The sequence below is a fragment of the Hoplias malabaricus genome, chromosome 1 (assembly GCF_029633855.1).
Source record: "Hoplias malabaricus isolate fHopMal1 chromosome 1, fHopMal1.hap1, whole genome shotgun sequence".
In the NCBI taxonomy this organism is placed as follows: Eukaryota; Metazoa; Chordata; class Actinopteri; order Characiformes; family Erythrinidae; genus Hoplias; species Hoplias malabaricus.
The window spans coordinates 19,945,713-19,956,932 of record NC_089800.1 but is presented as its reverse complement, the minus strand read 5'-3'; the positions used below and the strand labels follow the sequence as shown (position 1 = coordinate 19,956,932).

The following is an 11,220-nucleotide window of genomic DNA, read 5'->3' as shown; positions in this document are numbered from 1 at the left end:
ATGCATTCCTTTACTTTCTAGACACAGAGTAATTCCTGCTAAGCATTTGTCGATTTAAAATGGTCATAAAGGCATGGGGCCTGTGGTCTTGGGAACCTGGGGAGCTGCTCTGGCTCAGACATAAGGGTGGAGAGAAATGACCATATTGGAAAAGACTCTTAGATATCCAATATGGCTAAAACATAAGTTCAGCATAGCAATTTAACATCACGTAAAACATAACTGAAATTTCTTTGCGAGCAAGTATGAGTGAAGGATGTAGACAGATTCTCACACCTATTTTGCTCTAGGCAATGCCCAAGGACCTGGCAAATTAATCAGTAATTGTGGAGAGAGAATAGGGTTATGTGTGTTTGTGTGTGTGTGTGTGTGTGTGCGTTCAGTACGAAAAATCAGCATGGGATCAAATGTGAAGGCATCAGCTTTAATTCAAAAGGGTTTAAGAAACAGTTTTTATTTAGGGTGTCACGGTTGGTCAGGGACGAGGAGGTGGACGCTATGTGCAAACATTTTATTTTAAACAAATAACAAACCCAAAAACAACACATAATCTGAAAATAAAAAAGAGCTGGACACGAAATACATGAACTAAAACAAACTTAACATAAACATTAAAAGTTAGTCAGAAACAAAAAGAACAACTGTGAACCAACTGTGGTGAGAAGCTAACACACACACACACACACACACACACAAGACCCGACAAAGGCACACTCAGACAAATGAACCCAGACAAGGAACACCTGGGAAAGATAAGGAGAGAGTATGACCACAAAGGGGGGGCGGGGCTTAGGTTAGCTAAGGGAGGGGTCAAGAACAAAACAAAACATCCATGTGCCAGACAAGGAAACACAGAAAAGATGCAAAGATAGACCAAGAAAAATATGAAACAGGGCAAAGCGTGACACAGAGGACATCTATATGCAACCTGCAAACCAAAGAAGGGCCAGTGCAAGTAAAAAGAAAAAACCTAACTGAAGGATCACAGAAATTGTAGGAATGCATAAATCAACAATTTGTTACATTCATTAAAAAAATAATAATAAAATAAAAAAAAGTGCACCTGTGAGCTCAGTAACACCAAAAGGCCTGGAAGACCGCAGAAGACAACTAAGCTGATGACTGCAGAAATAAATCTATGCTAGCTAAAGCTAGTTTAACTGGTGACTGTAACTAACCATTTAATAATTTATTACTGTCTAACATATCATGAATCACGTAAAGTGTTACCCAGATGTTTAATTTTGCAAACACAGTTTGTAATAATCTCCCTAAAATCATGAAATTGCGTATGTTAATAATTAAAATGATATATTGGTATTTAACTTCAAAGAAATTTATTTACAAATTATGCTTCAAAATATATAAAATGCTGCAATCTATTTTGGGATAACAATGATAGCATTTAGCTACCAATACCTTATTGTGTATAGTCCATTTTGGTTTACATCTTAATAAATTCAGTGTTCTCCCTGTGTCCGCGTGGGTTTCCTTCCATGGTCCAAAAACACGAGTTGGTAGGTGGATTAGCGACTCAAAAAAACCCTGCAGGGTGTGTTCCCACCTTGCGCCCAGTGATTCTGGGTAGACTCTGGACCCACCCCGACTCTGAAAAGGGTTACAGACAATGAATGAAGGAATAATAATAATTCTCATCTGAGACTTCAGCCTAGACATTTGTTAGAAGATAGAGAGATAATGAAGGAAAGAAACGTCTTATAAAAGATATTTGAAATATTAACATATTCAAAAAATCCTTTCTCATTCACTATCCTCTCACCTTCCATGCCATGAAAATAAGTTAAAATAAGAATCGTTTCACAGGACAGACTGGAGGAAAATGGATTTCTCCCTTTTATTTTTTTCCTGTGCAGTAGATAGACTGGTATTTCTGGCATCGAATCTAGTGCCTTTGCATGATTTGTGGCATATTCTTGATTACAGCACATGTTTTATGAGGGTTTCACTGAAAACAAATCAGTCTCCTGTACAGAGTGTGTGCACCTCAAAGTCAAAAGTAATCAACAACCAGCAAATTTCTCTGCCTCTGGAAAGCCCTTGTACAGTAAATTTGAAATGATCCTTGTTTGCCTTGGTTCAGGAGGATGCAAATAAGTGATGTGCATTAAATATGACATGGTTAGTAGTAGTTTAGGTGACTATGGTGAACGCATGAATGAAAAACAATTACCTAGTAAGGTTTACATGACTTTAAAATCATAAATCTCACTAACTGCTCTGTTTTAAGTTTAAAGTTATGTTTTCTCTGTAATAAAAACGATGCCATCTTGAAATCACGACTGACTTTTTGTGAAAACACAAATGTGTGCTGTGTTGTGCTGTACTTGGTCTTTCATATTTCAGATGGCGCTATACTGTTTCCTCCTGATCAACTTTTATAATCGAGGTGTAGTGTGGTTTTGATAAACGCAATTTGCCGCTACACTCCTTTCCAGCCGGCATAGTGTGCTCTGCCTGTTGTGAGTTAATTTGCCAAATCAATTGAAAAAATCGAGAGATCTAATGAAAAGCAGCGAACTGGCAGGAGAGCAGCATACCAGCGGTCAGCTCCAGGACGGCTTGCTTTAATGTGGTGATTGCATGGTTAGAGTTTAAATTTTAGTTTCCATAAAAACCCCCACAAGCCTTTCCGCTGTGTTTTTAGCTTCTATTACTATTTCCTCCCTGAGGTTGCTTATCAGCCTGCCTTTCTGCAGGCGTTCACACACACACACACACACACACACACACACCCGCACACTCACTGAAATTCAAAATACATTGAGACCTGAAACCCTGGACACTCCTCTACCTCATTTACTCTATGCGCTGTGAGGGAAATGTACTGACCCTCAGAGCAGGGACAAGTGCGGTGGCTGAAACATACCCTGGACTTGCAAAGTAAAAGCATGAAAGTATGAATAAAATAAAGGGTTTACAGAGCAGAATGTTATCATGCAATGCCTATTTACACTATGAAATAACATTTACATTTTACCTGGTATGCAAGATCACAATCAACACACACACACACACACACACATACACACATACACACACACACATACTACTACCATTTACATATTTACCCCAAGTCCCTAATTGATCCAGGCAGTGTGAGTGACTGCTCTTTCCAGCAACAGTGTAGGTTTTTGGCCCTGAGTGAGGTCTCAGGTTCTGTAGGAATATGGCCACATTATGGTGCGGATCAATTGCACCTCGAGGCCAGCTGTGTTGGCTAAGCCTCAAAGCATGCACTCTGCCAGTAGGTTGTTTCCTGCTCTGCTACACTTATTTTTAATACACATATTACATGACTTTCCCCTCTCAAGGCTACAGCAGGGAGGAAATAGCAGATTGAATGTAAACAAGATTAGCTTCCCTAGCACACCATGCACAGCCTAGCCAGCTGCTGCTACACTCGCCGTCATATATCTACCTCACCCTGAAAAACAAAAAGTGGGTTGAGAAGTTGGTGTACTGGTGGGAAGGGGAGCAACCTCTGGAATGAGATGTCAACTGACATTCTGTCACCGATCAGTCCAGTTTGTTTAATGTACGAACTCTGATTAGCGTAACGCTAACAGCACAGAGGAGCAAGTTCACAGGCCGCTTACAGCCTCAAGGTTTTCCTGATAGAGTAGCAGACGTTTCAACACCACACTCTTTATACGAGAAAAGGTTATTGTAGCTTTGAGGGTTGAGTGTTGTCACATTTGCTCATTAGTGAATTTTGTGGCAATCTTAGAGTATATACTAGCTGCCAAAATCAACACATCTGAACTTTTAAGCTCCTACTGCTAGCCTGAGCTGGGCATCACACTGATTACCCTCACAATACAGAGTTAAACTAGCATGAAATATACATTTCTCCTTCATCAGGTTATTTACTGATATCACAGTTAATCTCATGAATGTACCCTGTCCTTAACGCTAAACATCAGAGTCATGTGTCTTCAGAAGAGATTCTCAGCAGTGTAATATGCATTATTTGGGTGTAAAATCTGAACACCCTGTTTCAAAACAAGGTTTCTTTTAACTGGTAATCACAGTGGATCTACTGGTGTGGTAAATGTGGACCATGTTGCAGTTGGGTAGGTTTTGATTAATCACTTTCAAAGTAAGCCATTCGCCTACTAAAATAATTAGAAGAAAAAACATCAAGTTACATTTTTGAACAGGCTGCACTGGGCCTACAGCAGACGCTGTTTGGATTTCTAGTCGTGTATATTTTCCTGTCAAATTCTGAAATGTTTTTGCAAGCTGAGGCTTGTGGAAACTATGCCCCGCATTTGTTGTTTCATTGTTAAGTTCATATGTCTGTACAGAACAGAAAATGTGGCTCTGAGCCTTTATGAGTCTCTGTCACTCTCCCTCTTTCCTTATGCACAAGATTATTTCATAAATTAATTTCTAAGATTGTATCTCATCATCTGACCATATAATAACCAAGCAGTGTGTCGCTTGGCGGTTAGGATGTTCACCTCTCTGTGCTGGGTTCAAGTCCCATCTGGGTGGAGTTTCCATGTGTTCTCTGTGTCTGTGTGGAATCATGGGGCGTAAGGCAGGAACACACCCTGCAGGGGGTGCCAGTCCTCAGACACTCACATCTATGGACACTTTTAAGTCACCAACGTGTTTTTGGAGCGTGGGAGGAAACCCACGCAGACACAGGGAGAACACACCACACTCCTCACAGACAGTCACCCGGAGGAAACCCATGCAGACACAGGGAGAACACACCACATTCCTCACAGACAGTCACCCGGAGGAAACCCACGCAGACACAGGGAGAACACACCACACTCCTCACAGACAGTCACCCGGAGGAAACCCATGCAGACACAGGGAGAACACACCACATTCCTCACAGACAGTCACCCGGAGGAAACCCACGCAGACACAGGGAGAACACACCACACTCCTCACAGACAGTCACCCGGAGGAAACCCACGCAGACACAGGGAGAACACACCACACTCCTCACAGACAATCACCTCAATCACCACAAGGACCCTGGAGCTGAGACACTACCTGCTGCTCCACCGTGCCGCCCCACTATAAAAGTATAACTATAAATAAATAAACAGATAAATCTATGAAATAAAAAAAAAATCCAATCCAAGTGAACAAAAATGGAAAAACTTCTGCAATGCAAATTGACACCAACCCTGTAAAGCCCAGAGGCTTCTGTTTGCTCTTTAATTGACTAACATTTGCATTTGATTTTTAACAAGCTGCCTTATAAAAGTAAGAATGAGAAGAGGCTGTGATACTGAGCCATAAACACGCTGGGGAAACACACCTTACTTTTATGAAGGAGCATAAACAGTAGTTTACGACAGGCTTTACTGTCACATTGCATAACAGATTCCTTCTGTCAGGCTCTATACAGAAGAACAAGAGCCAAAGCCACAAAAAATATTCAGAACGTAGTAAATGAAACTCACTTGCAAACAAAATGAAGAATGATTTTTATCTGTCATTCACTCTGTACATGAAAGAACACGAACACATTCACCATCCACACTCATCCACATCACATTAGAGATTCATGCAACACGAATCTGTCGTATGCTTATCTGCTTTTCTCTCAGACTGGCCTTCACCTAGCCACGGTGACTGTCAGCTCCCACTGTGTGGGACTTCTGATGTATGAGAGTGCGTAAAGGTGCATCCAGGCCCAAGATAACAGTTTACAGTAGTTAATTGGCAATTAAAGGCCCATATGCCATGGTAAGGTTCATAGTAATGGTAAGGTCCAGGAGCTAATGGTCAGGAGTCATTTCATTGATGTATACATGGTAATTAACAGCAGTCTACACTATGTAACTGTGTGTGTGTGTGTGTGTGTGCGTGTGTGTGCGCACGCATGTGTTGTTCCAGGAACCTCTGTAGATTCCTAATTCCACAAATAAGTTTTAAATTTTTTTTCCTATATTTATTTTAAATGTTATAAGGTTTAACATTTATAGGTATTTTATAGGTATACAGTTCGCCAATCAAAAACATGTATCTTCAAAGCTGCAACTTTACAGCAGAAGTAAAAAATCCTTCCTAAATTTCAATGGAAGTCAGTGTAAATGTTTTTATTCAGAGTCATTTTGGAGCATTTCTATTGGTTCATTCGTCATGAAAATGTTCACGGTGTAAAGGACAGCTGCTGTGTTCAAATGATGTAGAACAGTAAAAATGGACATAAATGGAGATACTTACAGTCTAAACACATCTTCTGTGCACATAAACGATACTAGATCTTAATAGAAAACCATTTCCAGAAAGGTTGTGACGTTATGTAAAACGCAATAAAAGCTTGAATGTGTGATTTGTGGCTCACCATCTTTTGACAAACAATGTTTGAGTATCATCAATCAGTTCAGATGTTGAAATGGAAGATTGCAATTCATCTGGGTCTTTCTCCATCTGTCGTATATTAAACTTTGAAAAGAAATCCAAAGAAATCTTTGAACCTTTTAGAAAATCATTTATTGCGAGGCTGAACGCGCTGCTGAATGAGCCGTCAGATGGAAGCTGCCACTGAGGAACTGTGTCCATTTTAATCATGTTTCTGAAACCTCAAAACATAACGTAGATGAAGAAATCCCCACGTTCTTTTTTCCCAGCATTACAAAGGTTTTCACAAGGCTTTTGTAGGTGTGTCCCAAATGTTTGGAAGGGTTTAAATAATGTGCACATAATCACATTCTGTTTCTACTTACATTTTACACAGCGACTTGTCTGGAAATATGTTTTATAGAATACAAAGTAAATATGTTAACAGATGCATTACTGCATTGATTAGGATCAGTAAAGACCAGGAAAAATGATCGTTGCTCAAACAATGAGTGCTGAAGAGAGACTGAAGATCTGTGAATCTGCAGCTGTGGAACCTGCAGATACTAAAAGACAACTGTATCTATAAACTTTCCTTTTGCTAAATCACGCAGCTGGTGATGACCTCGGGGCAGCAGCCTGTGTTCACTATGATACAACATAGTACTGAATTACTGAATGATCTCAGTGCTATCAGTGTGAGATGTGGAGTAGAGAGATAAGGAGCAGATCTATCAACCGATTCCTGCTAGAAAAAAAATACATATAGCCATTAGGTGAAGATCTGCAGTATGTGGTGATATATAAATATATATATTATATTTACCTCATGGCTATGTGAAAAGGCTCTGGACATGTTGCTAAAAGGCTTGATTACATATTTTAAATTTTATTTAATCATTACCGCATTCAAATGGTGGTTTTGCCATAAGCTGGAGGGTAAAGAACAACAAATACATGATGATAAGTGTCTTATCATCTTAGGTTTTTCAACATGTTTCATTGCACTGGTGTTGAGGGTTGAAGCCGAGAAAGTGTTCACTTTTATTTTCTCCTGTAATGGATCGATAATAGATTTTCTTTTGGACACATGCTCTGAGACTGTAATGCTTTAAATTCCCTACTAAACTCCTGCTATAAAATATGGCATGACGGGCAGTTGTACAGCTAATCCTGGCCTACAAAAACATACCAAAGCTTTAATGAACCTTACCAATCAAAAGCCTAGACAGTATCTCATATTTTTATACATCTAAAATGGCAACATCTGCAGCTGAACTCATGCATTCCTTTGCAAAAAAAAAGCATTTTCATTATGATACGCCGCTTATTCAAATCTGAATGAAGCATTCAATCTCAGTTATGACTGTTTTACTGAAGTAACACAGCAGCAGCCTTCACTATCCACAGGGAGTGGCTCTGTCTCCAAAATACTTTAGTGTTTCACTTTAAACTCTTAATTCTTTGGTATATTTACCCATTTATAAATATCTTGTTTTATAGAGAAATGAGATGACCCCCATACTCTTTTCCCCCTCTTTTCTCTTGTTCTCCTTGTTAAATATTTATAGCAGATTGGAGATAAGATCGCTGTAGTTAAGAACACATAATGCCAGCTGCTGTAGACCTTTGCTCGTAATAAAGCAAGAGATGCATTCCAAGTAGGGAGGAACCTTTTATTTGGAGATCATTCTTGGGGCTCTTGAACCGCATATGAATTTCTTTACTCTGTAAAGTAATACAAAGTCAGAAATGAGGGTCTCGCCACACAGCTAAACTGTTGTAAAACTTACCGTTTCATGGAGCTACAACTTGTGTTAAACAGCAACAAACAGACGTGTTAAAACCTAGTGCCCAAAATTTCTACTTCATTTTTCTGCAACTGCAGTTGCTCTGCCTCCTTCCCATTCTTTTCCTATGACTAAGAGCTTAATGTAGAGGCGTGTGTCTTGATGTCTTGCTGTTTACCTTTTTTTTGGTCCTGTCCTGGTCTCTCTCTGTCTCTTGATACTGGGTGAGTCATTGTACAGGCTGAATGTAAATATGTGTTAAACAGAGGCCTCGATCTTCTCAGAACATTTCCTGGAAGAGATGCAATTCCCTGCGTATCACCCAACATCTCATAGAAAAATGATCATAAAGGCTTAAAACTCACCCATTTAGAACTGGTGATCACTTGAACCCAGTATATTACAGTGTATCTGAGAGAGAGAGAGAGAGAGAGAATCATAGGGCAAGATGTACATATAAAATAAATAACCCAAGTGTACACTACACTGGCTTTTTTTACAGAGTTGCTGCTACAGCACAGTAGCCTGTATGATTCTCTTTGTTCTTTGGCTGCTGACTTGGTTATGTTGATGCACAACTGAATGCCAGATGTGTTTTTATGTATCATTTCACTGTATGGGAAAGAGAGAGAGAGAGAGAGAGAGAGAGAGAGAAACAGATTCTGTCGCCCTCCAAAGGCAATTTGGTAGACAACAGGCCCTGAGAGTTTCAAGCAATTTGAGGAGAGACCGTAATTAAATATAATAACTTAATTAATCAATGTAATTACACATTGAACAGTGTGGCTCAGTATCGAATAACAGCACAGATTACAGAAATATTGGCTTCCAATCCTCATTTGATTTGATTCTTTGATTCTTTTTCCCCCCCACATACAATTACACACATAAGCTCAAATATATTGACCTTAACCTCTCATTGACATTTACCTCCCTGCTGTGTCTTTTCAGTCTTCACACTGCACCGGGCATTACAGGGTGGGGTAGATGATTACTCTGCGGGAGAGTGGGCCGGTTGGGGGAATAAAACTAAGCTTATCATCTGGGATAGTGGAGATGCTCCAGCCAAGCTGATCAAGCAGATAAGATAACAACAGCGGCCATATCGTAGCTCCCATCAACCCCTGGGACGTGCAGCCAGCACTCCAAATCTGGCGTCGTAATGACTAACTATGGCTAACATTTGCACACAAACGCATACACACATGTGCTCTCTTTCACAGAGCAGTCTGTCTGTCTCTCTTGGTAATAAATGAGATCAGTGCAGCGGACAGATATGCTAAAATAACTGTATCTCACAGAGAGATTAGACCCCATCAGCGCAGACGCAGGAGACATGTTGCTATAGATGTTTAGACATAGAGCTGGTATGGTGGTGGGAAACAAACACAGCATATCCTCTCTTGCTCCATCATCAGCTTTCTAATGATGGGTATTATCATGTCACCTTTACTGTTTGGGACAAAGGTTAGTTTTATAGGCTGCAGTTTCTTCTGGCCACTGGCTGGAAGTGAAGGTTGGATTATAAACGCGTTATGGTGGCTTTATCGGGGCCAGAAAACTACCAGCTCCCTCAGTAATAACCCAGTATCAGCTGTGATAAGATCAGAGAAGGGCAGAGCAAAGGGTACCGCTAGCACATTTCACTGTCCCTCAAAGCAGCTGTGAGCTCCTCCTGCACACATTCACAGACACAAACACATACACCCAGACAAGCACACAGAATGGAAGAGAGATATCCCCTGCCAAGGTGCAAGGACACAAAAAGAGGACTGTAAACACAGCCACATTCTTATCTGTATGTGTTTGACAACACTAGCAACATTAGCTAGCAACATTAGCTACTGTGCTATTAGCTAATGTTTGGATATAAAAGTACAGATGAGAAAGGTATTGTGTTGTTTAACCAAATTCTGAATATAAATTCATGCAAACACACATAAAACACTGCAGACCGTCTATGCCTCCCTCTCTCTCCCTCTGAGTGTCGTCATTCCATTCATTCTCTTAGATTTGCGGCTCTGATCCCACTATCACAACTGAGATAGAGACACTGAGGAAATTAAATACACCCCGTAACCACCACACTTCACTCAGCAAAATAACACAAACCCAACAGACAACAGAATTCCGACCCCTAACCACCCCACATTACCTTCAGTAAAATCATAACTCTATAATGTGTGCTGTGGATTTAACAAATTCATGTAAAAAAGGAGAATCTGAACACAACAGTTCTTCAAACAATAGAAAAATATAATCTTATAATTCTAATTTGTTTTATATTATTATTTGTTTGTATTTATTGTGATTAGAGACTCAAAAGTGTTCATAGGTGTGAGTGTGGAAGAAATACTTTGGGAAAGTGGGAGTAAATTTGAAGATTTGACCCATGGGCACAGATATTAAAAACACTTGAGTGGGAATTGGCGACATCTAGTGGCAAAACAAAATTAAAACTAAATGCACAAACAATTCTTACACGTTACGGTACACACAAAGTTCCAAAATAGTTCACTAAATCAGGAAAATAATTAATACTAAAGCATTTTGTGGTGTGTTAATTGATATTTCTGGCTCTACAACGGAAATAACAATTTGGCATATTAGCATTAAGGTGCATGTAAGCAAAGTTTTATCAATCAGATTTTTATTTATTATATTTATTTATTTTTGGTGAACACCATTTGGCTGTTTTTTTGTGTGCACTCACACATTCACTCCAGACTCCACATAGATTTTTAAAGGAAGCCACATATTTTAAGTCAAAATCTGTTATAAAATAAAGCTGTCCCAATGGAATAATATATTTTAGCTTCACACCCCTGGTTTCCTTGGTGCAATCTTTGTCTGGCAAATTACCAACTATCCAAACAAGAAGAGGGTTCATGAAGTGTTTTACATGCAGTAGCACAGCAAAGAAATATCTGTGTGTGTGAGTGTGTGTGTGTGTGTTGGGCATGGAAACCATGAGACAAATGCAAAATGTATAGTGCAGTTAATATGACCGTCTCATTTGAGAAATACTGATGTAGTCATGTTTATTCAGCAGGAACTGAACTGAGATTGACTACGACACCTGCTTTCCATTCACCCA

General features: G+C 39.7%; 1 protein-coding gene across 1 annotated transcript in view; it reads right to left on the bottom strand.

Moving 5' to 3' along the window:
- Window positions 1-714: 714 nt before the first annotated feature.
- LOC136695166 (potassium voltage-gated channel subfamily S member 2-like) overlaps window positions 715-11,220 on the bottom strand; it is a 31,851-nt gene continuing 21,345 nt past the window's right edge. The window contains exons 3-5 of the transcript XR_010802271.1: window positions 8,489-8,534; window positions 8,302-8,415; window positions 715-1,608 (exon numbers count right to left, since the gene is read on the bottom strand). The gene's annotated coding sequence lies outside the window, so the exon portion shown is untranslated. The remainder of the gene's footprint in view (window positions 1,609-8,301; window positions 8,416-8,488; window positions 8,535-11,220) is intronic.